The sequence below is a fragment of the Oculina patagonica genome, chromosome 2 (genome assembly GCF_052425735.1).
Source record: "Oculina patagonica isolate OP01 chromosome 2, crgOcupat, whole genome shotgun sequence".
Taxonomy (NCBI): Eukaryota; Metazoa; Cnidaria; class Anthozoa; order Scleractinia; family Oculinidae; genus Oculina; species Oculina patagonica.
In genome coordinates this window covers 45,214,614-45,230,360 of record NC_135759.1, presented here as the reverse complement: position 1 = coordinate 45,230,360, position 15,747 = coordinate 45,214,614, and the positions used below count along the sequence as shown (strand labels likewise).

The window sequence follows — 15,747 nt, the reverse complement described above, 5'->3', positions numbered from 1 at the left end:
AGCGGCCAAGGCCTCTGAATTCTAAAATCTAAAACTACATATAGTCCCACGCCGAAGATTTGATGGCACGAAAACAACCCTTGACCTCAATCAATCAATAAAATTTATTTATCCTCGGAGCTGACGTGGGCTGACTAGGTCCCTAGCAAGGCATATGCTAGCAAAACATGTGTTAATATGATCATCACAAATTGAGCCCGTGACATGTGAAATTAAAGCAGCTCAAATTCCCTGGCCGTGATCCGTGGGTTTCCTCGCCAACTTTTCCCCCGCACTGCTATGTAAGCTTCCTGCCTCCAAAGTTCAAACTCGATCATTTTCAAATTTTCTAACTAAAACACTGATCAGAAAACGAATTCTGGTGGTTTAAAAGCATTGTCAAAAGTAAACTAACAAAACATTCAATTGGAATTTTAATTGAATCCTTGACAAGCTCTTTTTATTCTATTTTCTGTTTCTTTGTTTTTTTGAAAACGGGATTGTGCAGCTAAAGCGGCCTTCACACGACAAACTAAGGACCTGAGCCTTCAATCTTTCCTTCGCGACCATTGGATGCATGAACTTCTGTAGCTCTTTCTGCACCAACCAAGCACTCAACATTTAACAGCCGTGTCTGAAGCTTTTTTTAGTAGTCAATAGTGCCTCGAAAATTCACCGATTTCTCTTTCTGCATTGTAACATTGTTGTATTTTTAGAGCTTTGGAAAGTTAATTTGACATCCACGACCCTGGCGGTTTTAAAATCAAGGTGATCGCGGCGCTTTCTTCTTAGTTGAGTTTTTCTGGTCTGTTTAACTTATTTTATAAACATTTTCATAGCATTTCCAGGCTGAACCCGTATCCAGTATTTATCCTTCTGCGAAAAATAACTTTACCAACTGATCGTAGAATTAAAACGTTTGAAGTTAATATTCTCGTCTCTATCAATCAAACCAACTGCCAATTTTTTTTTTTAATCCAATAAACTCGCTCGCCTTTTTGCCTGCACGTTAGGCAAAAAAAGCCGCAGTCCATTTGCCGCGCACTTGACCTACATTGTTTTCTTTTTTAGAGTGATACAAATGCTTATGTCATTAATTCAAATTAATTCGAATTTTAGCAGTTTGTAAATGGAGAACAGAAGCCTTACTTCATTGTTTTGAACGGCTCATTTTATTTTTCAGCAAAATTATAGGAAGTAAGTGTAAAGCGACTTTGAAGCTTCGAATAATTTAACAGCATGTTAATGACGTTTTAGGCTCAAATCAAATGAATTGAAAAAGAACATCCAGTCTTGGCTCGGCCTCTGTTCGAAAATAAGACGTTCTTATAAGACAAAAGTGTATAGCAATTTAATTAAACTACAGTGCTACTTACATTAGCCGCAGTCAGCGCCTATAGTATTTTCTCTAGTTATTCCAACGGTCCTCTAATGGTTAAGCTAGCCAGTGGACGATTCTCTGGTGGACGGTCATACGCGTTCAACTTATATATCTTTACTTGACTCTGCTTGGACACGTAAAAGGAACCATATATCACATTTCGCGGTTGGAAATAGATTCTTGTGGAAAGCATAAGTTGAGCCATTGCGCTCAAAATAAACCAGGAAATAGAGAAAGCTCTGCCGGGATAACTTCTGCTCGTCAGTTGTGCTCGTAAAAAAGGCTCATGTAGAGATTGGGCAGTGCAACTTAACAAGATAATGTTACACACAAACGTTCCGATTGACAACAGCAACAACACACGCTTTATTACCAAAAGAATAAAAAAGATTTACAATTTAAACATATAAATTATTAAAACAAAAATAGGTAAATTTACTCAGAATAACTAAAAAGCTAATCGAGCTGAGTAAAAATAAATAATATTCAGACGGTTACCAGATCACCTTATAACTAACGGGTCTTATTCCCTGAGGGGGGGGGGGGGGTCCTAATGTTAATCAAAGGGAGATACTTTTGGGAAATTTGAATAAAAACCCAACAAAGGGAATGATCTGGGCGTGTCTCCAGCTTCATTTTACCAATAAACAGGCACACAAATAAACGTTAAAATGACCTAAGTGACAGTAAAGATATTGCCACCGAATTCTTTCGTCTGCAAAGAAATACTGTAAAGACTTCAGGTCAGGTCGCTCTAAGCCATCAACACAGTATGGCGAGTAATGTTACATTTTTAAGCTCTAAACAATACCTTGATAGACAAAAACATGCACTTTTTGCCCTGAACGCACTAAGTAACACAGAAACCGCAATTTACATCCCTAAACAAGAAGACGAGCATTCAACTTCTTTAGATAGACGTCCCCCCGGCCCCGGGGGTTCACAAGGTCTTCTACATTGCTGGCCTTCTACATTTCCAAAAAAATCGTTTTATACACTTATGGTCAAGAGGCATTCGATTCAATGTCGACTTCTGAGCAGGAGTTTCTCGGGCATTTAGCTCTTAAAAATTAATTGGTTTAAAATCAAGTCCAATTTAAAAAAATCCTATTTTAACCTCAGTGTTGAAAGGCTATTTAATTTAATTACGACTTCGGTCTGGAAGTTTCTCGGCATTTGGCACTCAAAAGTGTTTTATCCACCAAAACTCTTTTGTAGCACCAGACACCCAGCAAAATTGTATGGCCTGTCGAGATCACACTTTGGTACGTCTCGAGAACCAATCGATCGAGAGATGTTAATATTGATGAAGAATTACTCGTCAGTCATTTGATTATTCTGTCGACATTTGAGAAATTTTGTTCGGTCGAGACAAAACAGTTCTAAAAGTCAGCCTTATTAAAATGCCCAAGAAACTCCTGCCCTGTTATCATAATTTATCCGCACTGTTTTAGGGTCGGTAAATTAAAACCAGTATAATTTTAGCCACCTTATTAAAATGCCCAAGAAACTCCTGCCCTGTTATCATAATTTATCCCCGTTGTTTTAGGGTCGGTAAATTAAAACCAGTATAATTTTAGCCACCTTATTAAAATGCCCGAGAAACTCCTGCCCTGTTATTTTAATTTATCCCCGTTGTTTTAGGGTCGGTAAATTAAAACCAGTATAATTTTAGCCACCTTATTAAAATGCCAACAGACTCCTGCTCTGTGCAGTTAAGTTAGTCACGTCATTTTCAATCATTTGAGAAATCCTTAAAACAATTAATTTTAACAACCTCATTAAGATGCCTGAGAAACGCCTGATCTGTGTACTTAACTAAGTCACGTCGCTTTAAAATCGGTTATAAACCTGATGAAACTTTATCGTTCAAGAAACGTTTGGTTAGTAGTGGAGAAAGTTGTATCTAATCAGAACTTGTTTTCAGTCGAAAATTGACAGCAATTAAAATATTTTTACTTGTCAAATGTCTGAGAAACTCATGCTCTGAAGTCATAAATAGCCTTCTGACCCTGAGTATATAATTATTGTATTTTTTTAGTATCTTGTTCCTTCTGGATTTATTACCACACACATATATAAAGTATGTTTGCGTTGCTTTGGCTGAGCTCTGTTTCAGTTAAATAATAAAACAAAACATTACGTTTGGGATCTTTTTGGCCACAGGTGTGTCTGTTTGATGTTAAGGATAGAAAGAACAAATTTGAAAACCTTAAAAAGATCCATTCACCTGTTGTAAACGTTGAGCAAAAGAGGAATGTACCCACGCGTGTTTCTTTTAATAGCTCCATGAATAATAGATCCGATGTCCGGAACCCCGAACCTGAAGATGGGAAAGGATTTACATTGTTTTAATATCAATACCCTTTGTATGTACCTTTTTAACGAAACATTTGTGAGCAGAACACAGCAACGCTGCTTATATTTCAGCTCCGGCGCCTTTTTGATACGAAAGCTTTTCTCCTGTTAAATCTGCGAGAATTAAAAAACAAGCTGTGCATGCCTATGAGAGATCGCAATATTTGCCAGGGATATGATATCTATTATAAAATTTAAAACGATCTCTGGCTTAAAAACTTTAAAAATACGAGCCTTTGGCTGATTGAACTACAGCCTTCGACGGGTAAAATGTAAAAAGGTAAAAATATGCAATGTGTGAAGTTGCGAAATAAAAATGCTAATAACTAAGAATATTTGTGAAAAAGAACGTTGTACTGTCCAGGTAGAGGACAGGAATTGTTATCCGCATTGGGAGTTAGCTTCGAATGCCACGCTTCCAACGTTTTTCTTGTTCTAAAGCCGCCTTTGTCAATGACAGATGCATTATCAAAGTCGATCGCGTGATTATTGGACCAGACGTGATTAGCGATTCTCGAACCTTTTGCCGCGGTTTTAACATTTCTCAGGTGTTCTTTTTTCCTGGTGTTGAAGGCTCTGCCCGTCTCACCAATGTAACACCATGAACACTCAGCACAAGGAATTTTATAGACAACGTTTGTCTGCGATTCCAAAGAAGGTCGAAATTTTGGAGCCGGGAACTATTGTTGGAGGGTGGTCAGTGGTTTGTTTACTACTGTCATATCGTGCTTTTTGAGAACACGGGTCAGAGGTTCTGTTACGCCTTTAATGTATGGTAGAGAGGCGAATGACTTGTGTGATTCGGGCGCCTCGACCATCTTGAAAAATGTTCCAACAAGTTCCTCCGGGTACAACACTGTCAAGGGTCGGGTTTTGTTAGACTGGATGTTTTTAATGAACTTCGATGGGTAACCATTAGATTCAAGTGCTGAATGAACTCGGTTAAGTTATCGTTGTTTTCCTTCGGAAGAGTTAGGTAAATTTAAGGCTCTTTGTAAAAGAGTTGCCGCCGTGCTAGCCTTGTGTTTATTATCATGGTGAGAATTATAATCTAGATATCTGTCTGTGTGCGTGGGCTTTCTATAAACATCGACAGCGATGGCACAATTTCTTCGGGTGACTAAGGTGTCGAGAAAAGCGATCTTTCCATCACATTCAGTTTCGATGGTGAAAGAAATGTTACCGTCGATTGAATTTAATGTGTCATGGAAAGCTGACACATGGTCTTTTTTGATGATACAGAAGCTGTCGTCGACATACCGTTTCCAGATTTTAGGAGGAACGGATGAACTGTTAATCGCACTTTCCTCGATCTCTTCCATACAGAGATTGGCCACGACAGGGCTAACTGGACTTCCCATTGCGCACCCGTGTACTTGTTTATAAATTTTGTCGTTGAACATAAAATAATTGTTGGAGAGGGTAAATTGGAGGAGTGATATTATGTCATTGAACTTGTTGGAACATTTTTCAAGATGGTCGAGGCGCCCGAATCACACAAGTCATTCGCCTCTCTACCATACATTAAAGGCGTAACAGAACCTCTGACCCGTGTTCTCAAAAAGCACGATATGACAGTAGTAAACAAACCACTGACCACCCTCCAACAACAGTTCCCGGCTCCAAAATTTCGACCTTCTTTGGAATCGCAGACAAACGTTGTCTATAAAATTTCTTGTGCTGAGTGTTCATGGTGTTACATTGGTGAGACGGGCAGAGCCTTCAACACCAGGAAAAAAGAACACCTGAGAAATGTTAAAACCGCGGCAAAAGGTTCGAGAATCGCTAATCACGTCTGGTCCAATAATCACGCGATTGACTTTGATAATGCATCTGTCATTGACAAAGGCGGCTTTAGAACAAGAAAAACGTTGGAAGCGTGGCATTTGAAGCTAACTCCCAATGCGGATAACAATTCCTGTCCTCTTCCTGGACAGTACAACATTCTTTTTCACAAATATTCTTAGTTATTAGCATTTTTATTTCGCAACTTCACACATTGCATATTTTTACCTTTTTACATTTTACCCGTCGAAGGCTGTAGTTCAAACAGCCGAAAGCTCGTATTTTTAAAGTTTTTAAGCCAGAGATCGTTTTAAATTTTATAATATGTTGTATCCTGGCTGCGGTCCTTCAAAATTCTCAGATATGATATCTGTTCATGCAGTGGATTACACCAGTCCCCTCGCCTCCTTGTTCGAGATTTTCCTCCTTCGCTGTCGCAATTTCAATACATACCTTGTAGTTCGTCTCCATTTCATTTCTTTTATGTCGCTCTTTCAATGCGTGTCAATCGTGGTATTATAAGTCTGAGAACAGTCTAGTCCCAGCGTCTTCTTTTATAAATGCGGTGCATATACATGATAGTTCCCATTTTAGCTATTTGGCGAGATTTTCGTCTAACAATTTGGACTTCCACTGAACTTGCCTCTATTTGAGCAAAACGGTCCACAACGAGAGGCTGTTATTATTTGATTTTAATTATTATAACAATAAGTTGATGTTCGCAGGCGTTAATTTTTGGTCCGACTCAGGGTCATTTTAGCCCAAGCCGCAGGCGAGGGCTAAAATGTGCTCTGAGAAGGGCCAAAACATATTTACCCGCAAGACCAGAACTCTATTACTTTTAAATTTCTAAAGGAATTAAAAACAGTTAACGATATCTCGAACACTGCAGTTGTGTCGAGTCGGCGGTTATTACTGATTGAAAACCAGATCACAAAGTTTACAAAACTCTGTAGGAAGCCTCAAAATTACTCAAAATAATCAATGCTTGAAAAGGAAATTACTTAACAATTATTCTATGAGCCCGCGTTGGATACGGGGTGGTAAATAGCCAACGAGGCGCGAAGCGCCGAGTTGGCTATAACGACTCGTATCCAACAAGGGCGAATAGAATAATTGTTTTATTAAATTCTTCTTTAAGTTTAAATCGACTGGACATTTCATTTTGATGTAAACGAAGTGATAGTATGAGGAGGCGGGAAAATTTGTGGCGCGGTGTTCACTTCTTGAGTTGAATGAAACACGAGAGGAAAGCGAGCGACAACAGTTAAGATTTACGGGATGATCCGAAGGAAAAGCTTTTCTGGAAACTACACGTCTTGTGCAAGTCGAACGAAGCAAGTGTTGTACGGTTGTCATCAAGACTGCTATATTATTTGAAGCGAAATTGAACTCAAAGCGGAACAGATTTATTGAAGTTTAAAAGGACAAGACCAAGATTGAAAGGTAATAAATTTTACAGAAGTGCTGAGCCTAATTTTATGACGAACACTGAATGAAACTGTGTAAGTTTGCCGTTCTTTCGTAAATTATTTGCTGCTTTTCTACTTTATTCACTCGCTCTTGTTGTTCGTTTACAAGTATTATTAATTAAACTTTTCTCATCAATCCTTTTGTTTTGCGTAGTTAAATTTTACTATGGCATTTCTGTGGTTTTTGTAGGCACCGCTGATTATTTCTTGTTCACAAAGCTCGCCAAATTTGCTGTTTTCAACCATTTTTTTCTGATGGAACTGTCGCTTCCCGCAGAAAAGTTTTACGCTGAGCGGCACTTGCCGCACTCATTTCCCATATAAGGTCAAACATAGGTATACGAGCTGGTAACCGGGATTCAGTGAACCAATCAGAAAGCTAGAAATGCAATATCCGAGGTTGAGAATTTAATAAAGAATTATATCGACAGTAAAGAAATAGTCGTCATTTAGAAGTGTTGTAAAGCTTAATAGTTGTTTTTAGAATTTAGTTGTTTTAATTCTCTGTCGGTTATTTGTCATTTTGTTGCTTCCTTTCAAGTCTTTTGTTGTAAGGTCAGGACTGATTGCCCACTCCGATGTTTTGAGTTGTTTATCTTAGTTTATTAAGGGCCCTTATCGTTGAGCTGTAGTCTTTTTCAGTGGTACGTCATGTTTGGGCTAGTTCCTCGAAGCTTTGGTTATTTTGTTATTCAAGTTTAAAGTCCAAGGTTGTTCAAGGTCTATCTCACACTAAGAGTTTCTAAGTTTAGGTTGTGTTGGTTATCTTGTCAAGTGTTTGTATTTGAAGGTTCCGTTCCCACGGTAGAAGAACTTGAAATCATCTATCTTGATTTGGGACCTCCGTAAAGGTTCCTGTTTTGGTCTTGGGGATGTCTCAAGTTTTTCAAGGTCACAGAGTTTTGAACCCAAACATGTCTACGTTTTAGCTATATTAGAAGGGCTGCTAGTTCACTAGAATTAGAAGAGTTGTGCATAGAAGAGGTCGAACATTAAAGGATTGCAGTTAAGAAGACGGTCAAAGAGTCTCGATACCTCCCCCCTATTCAGCCAAGCAAAACAGCTCCCGAGTTGTTCCCTGCATAGCAGTTCTACAGAAGTGTTAACATTAATTGTGATGTAAATAGAACCGGTGAGGGTAAAAGGCGGAATGAGTTTGCGGAATGGCATAATTATGCGGAATGTAATTTACGCGGAATGACTCATTGACATAAATTTTACTGAAGAGCGCGCCAACAATCGATTGAAGATAGCATAGAGTCGTATGATGTTCTTCACGGATTCTACGAAAAATATTTCGGCTGCCAGTGTTTCCCCAATGCTAAGGATTTCCCATTCTGTGGACGGTTTATCGCTTTTAGTTAAAAGATAAAAACAGCGACGGAAAAGCATCCGACCGTAGATCTTTCAGATCTTTATCGCGAACCGAAAAATGCCTCGGATACATCTTTGTATTTAAATATTCATAATAATAATAATAATAATATTTAAAACTTATATTGCGCTTTTTCTATAAAAATATTCAATTCATGTAGCGGTTATTGGTGTAAGTTAAACAAAACATCGAGACAGAAAGCCCAGTTTTGGCGGATGTCATCTCAGCCTCAGTAAGTAGAGGATACAAAGCAGAGAGATTACGAACACTACGGCATATTTGTTTCATTAGAAGTCTTCTAGCCTTGCTTTTCGTTAGTCTCCTTCGCAGCCGCTCGGGCTGAAATGACGCAACGCTTCCGGTTCGGCTCGAGTGCCGGGCTGCGAAGGAGACAAGGAGACTAGCTTTTCGACTCCCATTATGAAGACTATATAAACTCAGTGGAAGACTTGAACATTAACTTAAAAAAGCGGCAACCGACCGCCGATCGAGTAGAGCGAAACTTTCATATAGTGACTATAGACACTGCACGGTAAAAACAAGCTATCGTATTTCAAATCTAGCTCGCATTGCAGATTTACCGATAAGGCAGATAAGGAATCCGGCGAGTAATTATCACTGCCTACTTGTTGTGAATACTTGGCTTTCTCTTAGGAAAAGAAAATCATTCGCTAAACATACATTTTATTTTACCGCAAAGATCACGAGACGCACATCGATAAAATCCACTGCGGTAAAAATAGTGTCACACCAGCGGAGAAGCCGTGTCACGATCGGCTTTTCATCGCTGTAATAAAAAGCTAGAAATAAACCAAAAGTAGTTGTCTTCAATGAAACCACTAGCTTTTTCCCACCCTAGCAAGTTTTGATTTAGAAAGAAACGATTCCTGGAACAAGGCAGTGACACGGTCACACATTATTTCGCGGGCGACTAACAACACGTCACTTGCTCTCATTTATTTAAATGCGTTGTCTTTTTAAAAACTTCTCTTCAAATGGGGTGAACTTGACAGTTGTGTGTCTTGCCTTGAAGTACGTAGCTTTAGAACGAATATCGTTCTGTATTTTGAGGCAAATAGACGAGAGTTTTCATTCATGTTAACAGAACTACTCACACTCAGACACTGTACTCAGCCAACGCCAGCTAGTCGATAATTCAAGTCCTCGGAAGCGTCACGGCAAATAGCGAAAATAATTTCTCTGCTTCTGTTCGGCGTAAATCGGTGATTTGAACGGTGAAATGATCTTTACAACGATGTTCTATGGAAGTTTCCTCGTCCATACTGCTCAGTCCTTGATTGTTTGAGCCAGCAGTATTTAACAAGGCGGCTTCTCTTTTAAAATTTGGCGCGCTTTTTAGTATAATTTATGTCAATGAATCATTCCGCGTAAATTACATTCCGCATAATTATGCCATTCCGCAACTCATGCCACATGCCATTCCGCAAACTCATTCCGGCTTTTACCCTCACCGAAATAGAACCTGCGTGCTGGCATAATGCCTGAACTGAGCGAGTTTCCCCCAACGACGAAATGTACAAACTTTATACATTCGCTTTTCCGCCTAGATTCCTCTTCGAGTTGCTATAATTACTCTACATCTAGCTGAGAAGTTTCAGGAATTTGCTTCCCTGTTAAGTTTTTTAGTCATTTTCTCGTTATGAAGATTCAAAACAGTTTTTAGTTGAAAGCACCTCGATTCAGTAAACAGAGCTTGAAGTGAGGCCAGCGAGTAATTAAGAAAACGGCGCGAACAGTTGAATGGGTTTCAGTTATGATTGGCTTGCTTCGTTTTCTTTTTCTTTCCGAGTGTTTATGACGCCATAACTTTTACAAAAATGCAATTTTCATGATAAAACCAATACGTCACATGGAGCTTGCGGACGTTCTTTATCTATTGGCGCTGATAGTTACAAATCTTTAATTTACGCCGTTTGAGTTGTATGTTCTGGATTAGTGACTTGTCAAATATGCCCGTGACTTAAAACTCGTAAAGGACTCTTGAATGGAACAACCCTGTGCAAAATTGTATCCGTATGAAGTCTAGTTTCCAGAATATGACAGTTAGAAACCTTACTTAGCAACAAATTGGTAGTTGAGAGTCACTCCCTTAATAAGCCAAGTTCGATTGAAAAATTCTTACATGCTTTAGGAAAATAAGACAGAAGAGATTGTGAGAAATGAATAAATTGCTTTAGCAGCACTTTAATATAAAGAATTTTAACATATCGAAATTGGCCTATTTGAAGTTCACCGAGTCGGGCACGCATAAAGCTCAATTTGTTTCAGTAGGCTTATTCCCCGGGAAGCGTATTTTACTTTCTCTCCAAGCCTCTCCCGAGTTCAAATCCAAAATGACACTCGCCCGATCAAAAGGCGCTTGCTCGATAAAATAAGCCTTCGTTGCAGCCGATCGTTTCAAGGCATCTTTTAGCCGTCATTGAATATTTCCTACCTTTTTAGGATTCTTTTACCTAGCCTGCTGTGTACAGCCGTCCCGCTCCGCGATTTTTGTGAGCGGAGCGGGACGGATGTACACAGGCTATGGAAACTCCCGCTTTCGCACTTGTGACCACATTTCTAGTAACACCAACGTTCAGGGCCCAAAAGATTCTATTGACATCCGGAAGCCGTTCACTTGTTCGTCCTCAGGACTTATCTACTGCATCTCCTGCGGTCGCTGCCCTGCCATTTACATCGGCAAAACTGGGCGCACTCTAAGGGAACGTTTCGGCGAACATCTACGAAGCATCACCAAGACTGCGCCTGGCACCCCCGTCTCAGAGCATTTCAGCTCAAACGGACACAGCTCAGCCGACGCACAGGTCCGCGGCGTCAAGCTCTGCGGCGGTAACAAGCAAAGAAAGCGGCAAGATATGCGTTTGATTTTCCAACTTGGGACCTGCCAAGCCCGAAACGTTTGGTTTGTAATGAACTTATTTTGGCACTTTCAATTAAGTTTAATTCTCAACCTTCTTTTAAAAGATTCCCAAGGCCTGTCTAAACTAGACAGTCGAAAACCAGTCGCGAGCTTTCCGGTAAGCTTCGGCTGAGATCCCTCAGCGCTGCCAAGAACAAAAGCATTATTGTCTTATGCTTAATGTGCGAATTTGATACCTAACAATAGACCATTTCTTGATACGAACACATTCTTGCGGAGGCAAATGTTTCCCAGTTTAGCCGCGCGGGAAACAATGATGTTACAAAAATAAATTTTACTTCTCGGAAACATTAGAAAGTATTTTTGCCTCAGGTCAAAAACATTTTTTGGTTTCGGGACACACATTTTGCTTCCGAAACTGCATATGTTGCCCAGTTTAGCCCGGCCATGGAAGCAATGTTGACTAGTTAATGCGAATACGTGACACTTTGTTCCCGAAACTTTTTTTTCCTAGTTTAGCCACCTATGAACAGCAAAACATTTTCCTTGTTTCCCACTAATTAAGCCACCAAGGAAACATGACAAGAGACAATGTTTCTGCAACAATGTTTCCTAGTTTAGACAGGCCTTTACGCTGTAACGAAGAAAAACTCAGTATATTGGTCCTACTAATGATTCATTTTATTATAGAAAATTTAACAGAATAATATAAATTATAACCTAGGTCTCCTTGCCTAATGTTTAGTGAAATGAAATGAATAGATGACCACCGGCTGCTCTGCTCAAACCGAACTAAACAGAACTGACTGGGTTTGATGCGTTCGATACGAATACACAATATCAGAAGGACTGGGTAAGTATCTCGCAGTTAATTCGCTATTTGAGTCACGTTTATGAGCTCTTTTAGACAAAGATGGCTACAATCAAAACCTTAGAAAAAAACAGGTCGTGGAAGTAAATACAAATTTGCAGTGCCATTGACCAGCAAAGAAATCTAGCAGCATTATTATTGTTGTTAAACAGTTTAGAAAGACAAGTTTGAGTTCATTCACTTTATTGAACTAATTAAATCATCTTTAGTTTACATGTGTTTTACCTAGAACAGCCCTTAGCGCCCCCACATATTCTAGCACTTAACAACACTTGTTACATGATGAATAATGTCTTAAGACACCTTGGTTTACTTTATGTTAGCTTTGTTATAAGTAAATTCAGTGAGTGGCTTCTGTTTTCCTTCATAGCTTCGCTGCATGCCACTAAGATTCTGAAACAATATATACAAAAGATATTTAAACAATTACAGTAGTATGTATTCCCATAATCTAAACCTGCAGAATAAGATAAGAAAAATGAGGAAAACAACTACGGAAGACTAGGGAAAACTGTTCAAAGGTCGCAATTCAATACTGATGGAAAGTTTTAATACCATAGATCATATCTCATTGAAGATGTGTTTATTGTTCATCGTGATGAAAGACAAGAAAAGATGAACTTTTATTCGTTTGTCTCACGATAGAGTCATTATCAGGCGACGAGGTTGCTTGTTTTCGTGTCATTATTGGTGCATCCCATAATGTCTTTAAAACAACAGAAATCAAAATGGCCGTCGTATCGCAGCAAAGTCTTTTGAATCTCTCTCTTCATTCACGTTTAGGGTGGACTTTTCATATACATGTTTGTCGCACTCTTCCTGATTGTAAGCAAACATTTGACGCTAGCTGAAGAATGGGCGTGGCAAAAATTTGAGAAGGAGTAACGCCACTCTCTCAGCATATTCGTTCTACCCATGCTCCCTTCAAGCTGTTACAAATTATGGGATTAAATAACCTCAGTAGATTGCCAAAGGACACAGCTTACCTTAAACGCAAAGTTTACATGACTTTGGACAGTAAATGGCCGAGAAGTCAGGATTGTCCCAGCAAAAGTCCTTGGTAGCCTTTTGACAGTCCAGTTGGTAGTCAGGATCATCATCGCATGCGGCTAAGGGTAAACAAAAGAAAATGAAGAGAAAATGTGTTGATATTTAACTCGATGTCACGAAATATACGTGCATTTAAAAATATTTACGATATAAAAATATGTAAAAAAAAATTACAAATCATTTACGATATATATTACATATTACCGTTTTCGTTACTGTTATATCGTTGTTGTTACTGTTATATCGTTATCGTTACTGTTATATCGTTATCGTTACCCTAAAGTTGTAAATATGAAGGTGAAGCTGTCTAGACTACCTGAGACCATGCTTTCAAAGTTAACACGAAGGGACCTTCTCCATAAAAAAAAATATTTTGGCACTCACGAAACGTTTTCGATTTCAATTATATTTCTTTAAAACGATTAAAACTTGGATGTTAATCTTTAGCTTGCACCCGTGCTGCTGTATGGATGCGAGGCGTGGGGGCCAAAACTCCTGTCATATAGAGCGCCATGTGATAATAGTGCATTCACAGGTTCTCTTGATATTCACAGTAAAATGCTTCCTCTTTTGCAAGCCCAGGAAACAATTTTGGAAAGCGTTTCCGTGTTTTGGGGGGCCTTAAAGCCAAGGAAACGTATTGTGTGGATACTCAAACGTCCCACCAACTAAAACATAGCAGCTTTACGAGAAGCAGAAAACCAGAGAAAATAGGAAATACATACGTGGTATAAATCCAGGTTCTGGTGGCGCTGTAAACACAAAAGAAAAAAAGATGATAACAGAAGGATAGATCATATGTAAAGTATAGCAACTGGGTCAGACTTCACCGCCCTTTCGTTTCAATCGTCTTTGTCACTTACTATTCACTGCAATGAATATTCAGTATTTAATTATACAATTATTCCACGAGCGCGCGTTGAATATGAGATGGTATCGATCTCATATCCAACAAGCGCGAAAGGAATAATTTTTTTATAAAAAACGCCCAAAGAATTGCAATATTTGAGCTCCCGAGCTGTTTTCGTTGACGCCTATCGGCTACCATATTTGTGATCAATGGTAAATGAGCTCATAAACCATTGCCTGTTTACCAATCAAAATCAGGAATTTCAATATACCATTGCTAGTTTTTAATATCTTGAAGTCATATTCTTTTTGTTACTCAAATTTCCAAACCAAAAAAAGAAAAAAATACTCTCTGTGTCAACACTGTCACTGCATATCTGTACTTATTTTTTTCTCAAGCATCTCAGCGGTCCGGAATCCTGAATCCTTTAATCTGATTGGCTAATTGCGCGCGCTCCAGCGGTCCGGTTTTTCTCATCCGGACCCCGCATACGGACCGCTCACGGCGCGAAATCATTTTGCACCTTTGAGTCTAACGAACACATGAAAGTTTTGCTCTCCGAAGACAAAAATAGCCTCACCATCCATTGTTAATGCTAAAGGACAAAAAAGCAGTGGAATTAAAGGCCTCAGAGTTCTTCAAAAGGCGAGGTATTTATTTATTTCTCAACAAAATCGAGTTGTAGTTTACCGTTCGCAGTTTGCCGTTGTTTGTTCATCTCCTGTCATCTCGCAATGATTTTCACGCCATTGTGGTAAAATTCATTCGGTTTTTTAGACTCTATCTATGTGCTATGTGGAATTAAAGGCCTCAAAGTTCTTCAAAAGGCGAGGTATTTATTTATTTCTCAACAAAATCGAGTTGTAGTTTACCGTTCGCAGTTTGCCGTTGTTTGTTCATCTCCTGTCATCTCGCAATGATTTTCACGCCATTGTGGTAAAATTCATTCGGTTTTTTAGACTCTATCTATGTGCTAAATTGCATTGTTTTTCTGTCACTTTTTGCTTAAACAGAACACTATTTACCATCATTCAAGGAAATGAGATTATTTGATTAAAAACGGACAAATTAATTATCACAATATTGTGCCGTACGTAGACGCTACGCATTTCATTCAGTTTGGCAATGTTTATCAGAATAAGAATCAACGCAGAGATTATTAATTTGTTAAATACAAGTATATTAATAGCTTGTTAAACTGCTTTTCGGTCAAAGAGTATTTTTGAATCAGAAAAATAGGCTTAGCAAAGTTGCAAAGCTTCTATTAAGACTTTTCAAAACAATTAAGCTTATAGGAAATTGTTCGGAAAGCCGAAATCGATTTAAAAGTGTTAGGTTTTGTGGCATATTTGTGCTATGTTTTAGCATGACTTCATTTACTTTTCTTGATTTTCTGCAGTGTAAATTAAGCTGAACATTTCTTGAGTACGGTTCATTTTAAGCGAAGCTATTTTATTCGGAATTAATGTTTGTCTTGCTTAATGCTTGACTCTTGCTTGTCGATCAAGTCGGACTCGACATTGAAATCAAATCCGCGCGTATACAAACAAAGATTTTGCGACAGATTTTTTCACGGTTTCTTAAATTTAAACAAACTTAAGTAGGAAAAAAAATAAAAACGTTATTCACCGGCCTAGGTCGGTCCGTATTGGGAAAAATTGTACCCTCGGTCTTGGCCTCGGGTACAGTTTTTCCCAATACGGACCTCCCAGCCGGCAAATAACATATATATATGAATTTACGAA

At 38.8% G+C, this 15,747-nt stretch overlaps 1 long non-coding RNA gene and 1 pseudogene across 2 annotated transcripts in view; one reads left to right on the top strand and one right to left on the bottom strand.

The window, feature by feature from the left end:
* Positions 1-15,747, top strand: part of LOC144644888 (uncharacterized) — an 82,690-nt pseudogene that overhangs the window by 18,122 nt on the left and 48,821 nt on the right. The window lies entirely within an intron of this gene.
* On the bottom strand, positions 12,275-14,980 carry LOC144642098 (uncharacterized). Its single transcript, XR_013568700.1, has 3 exons — positions 13,878-14,980; positions 13,089-13,211; positions 12,275-12,495 (listed from the first exon to the last, which is right to left on the bottom strand). It is a non-coding gene; the product is annotated as an uncharacterized LOC144642098 (long non-coding RNA).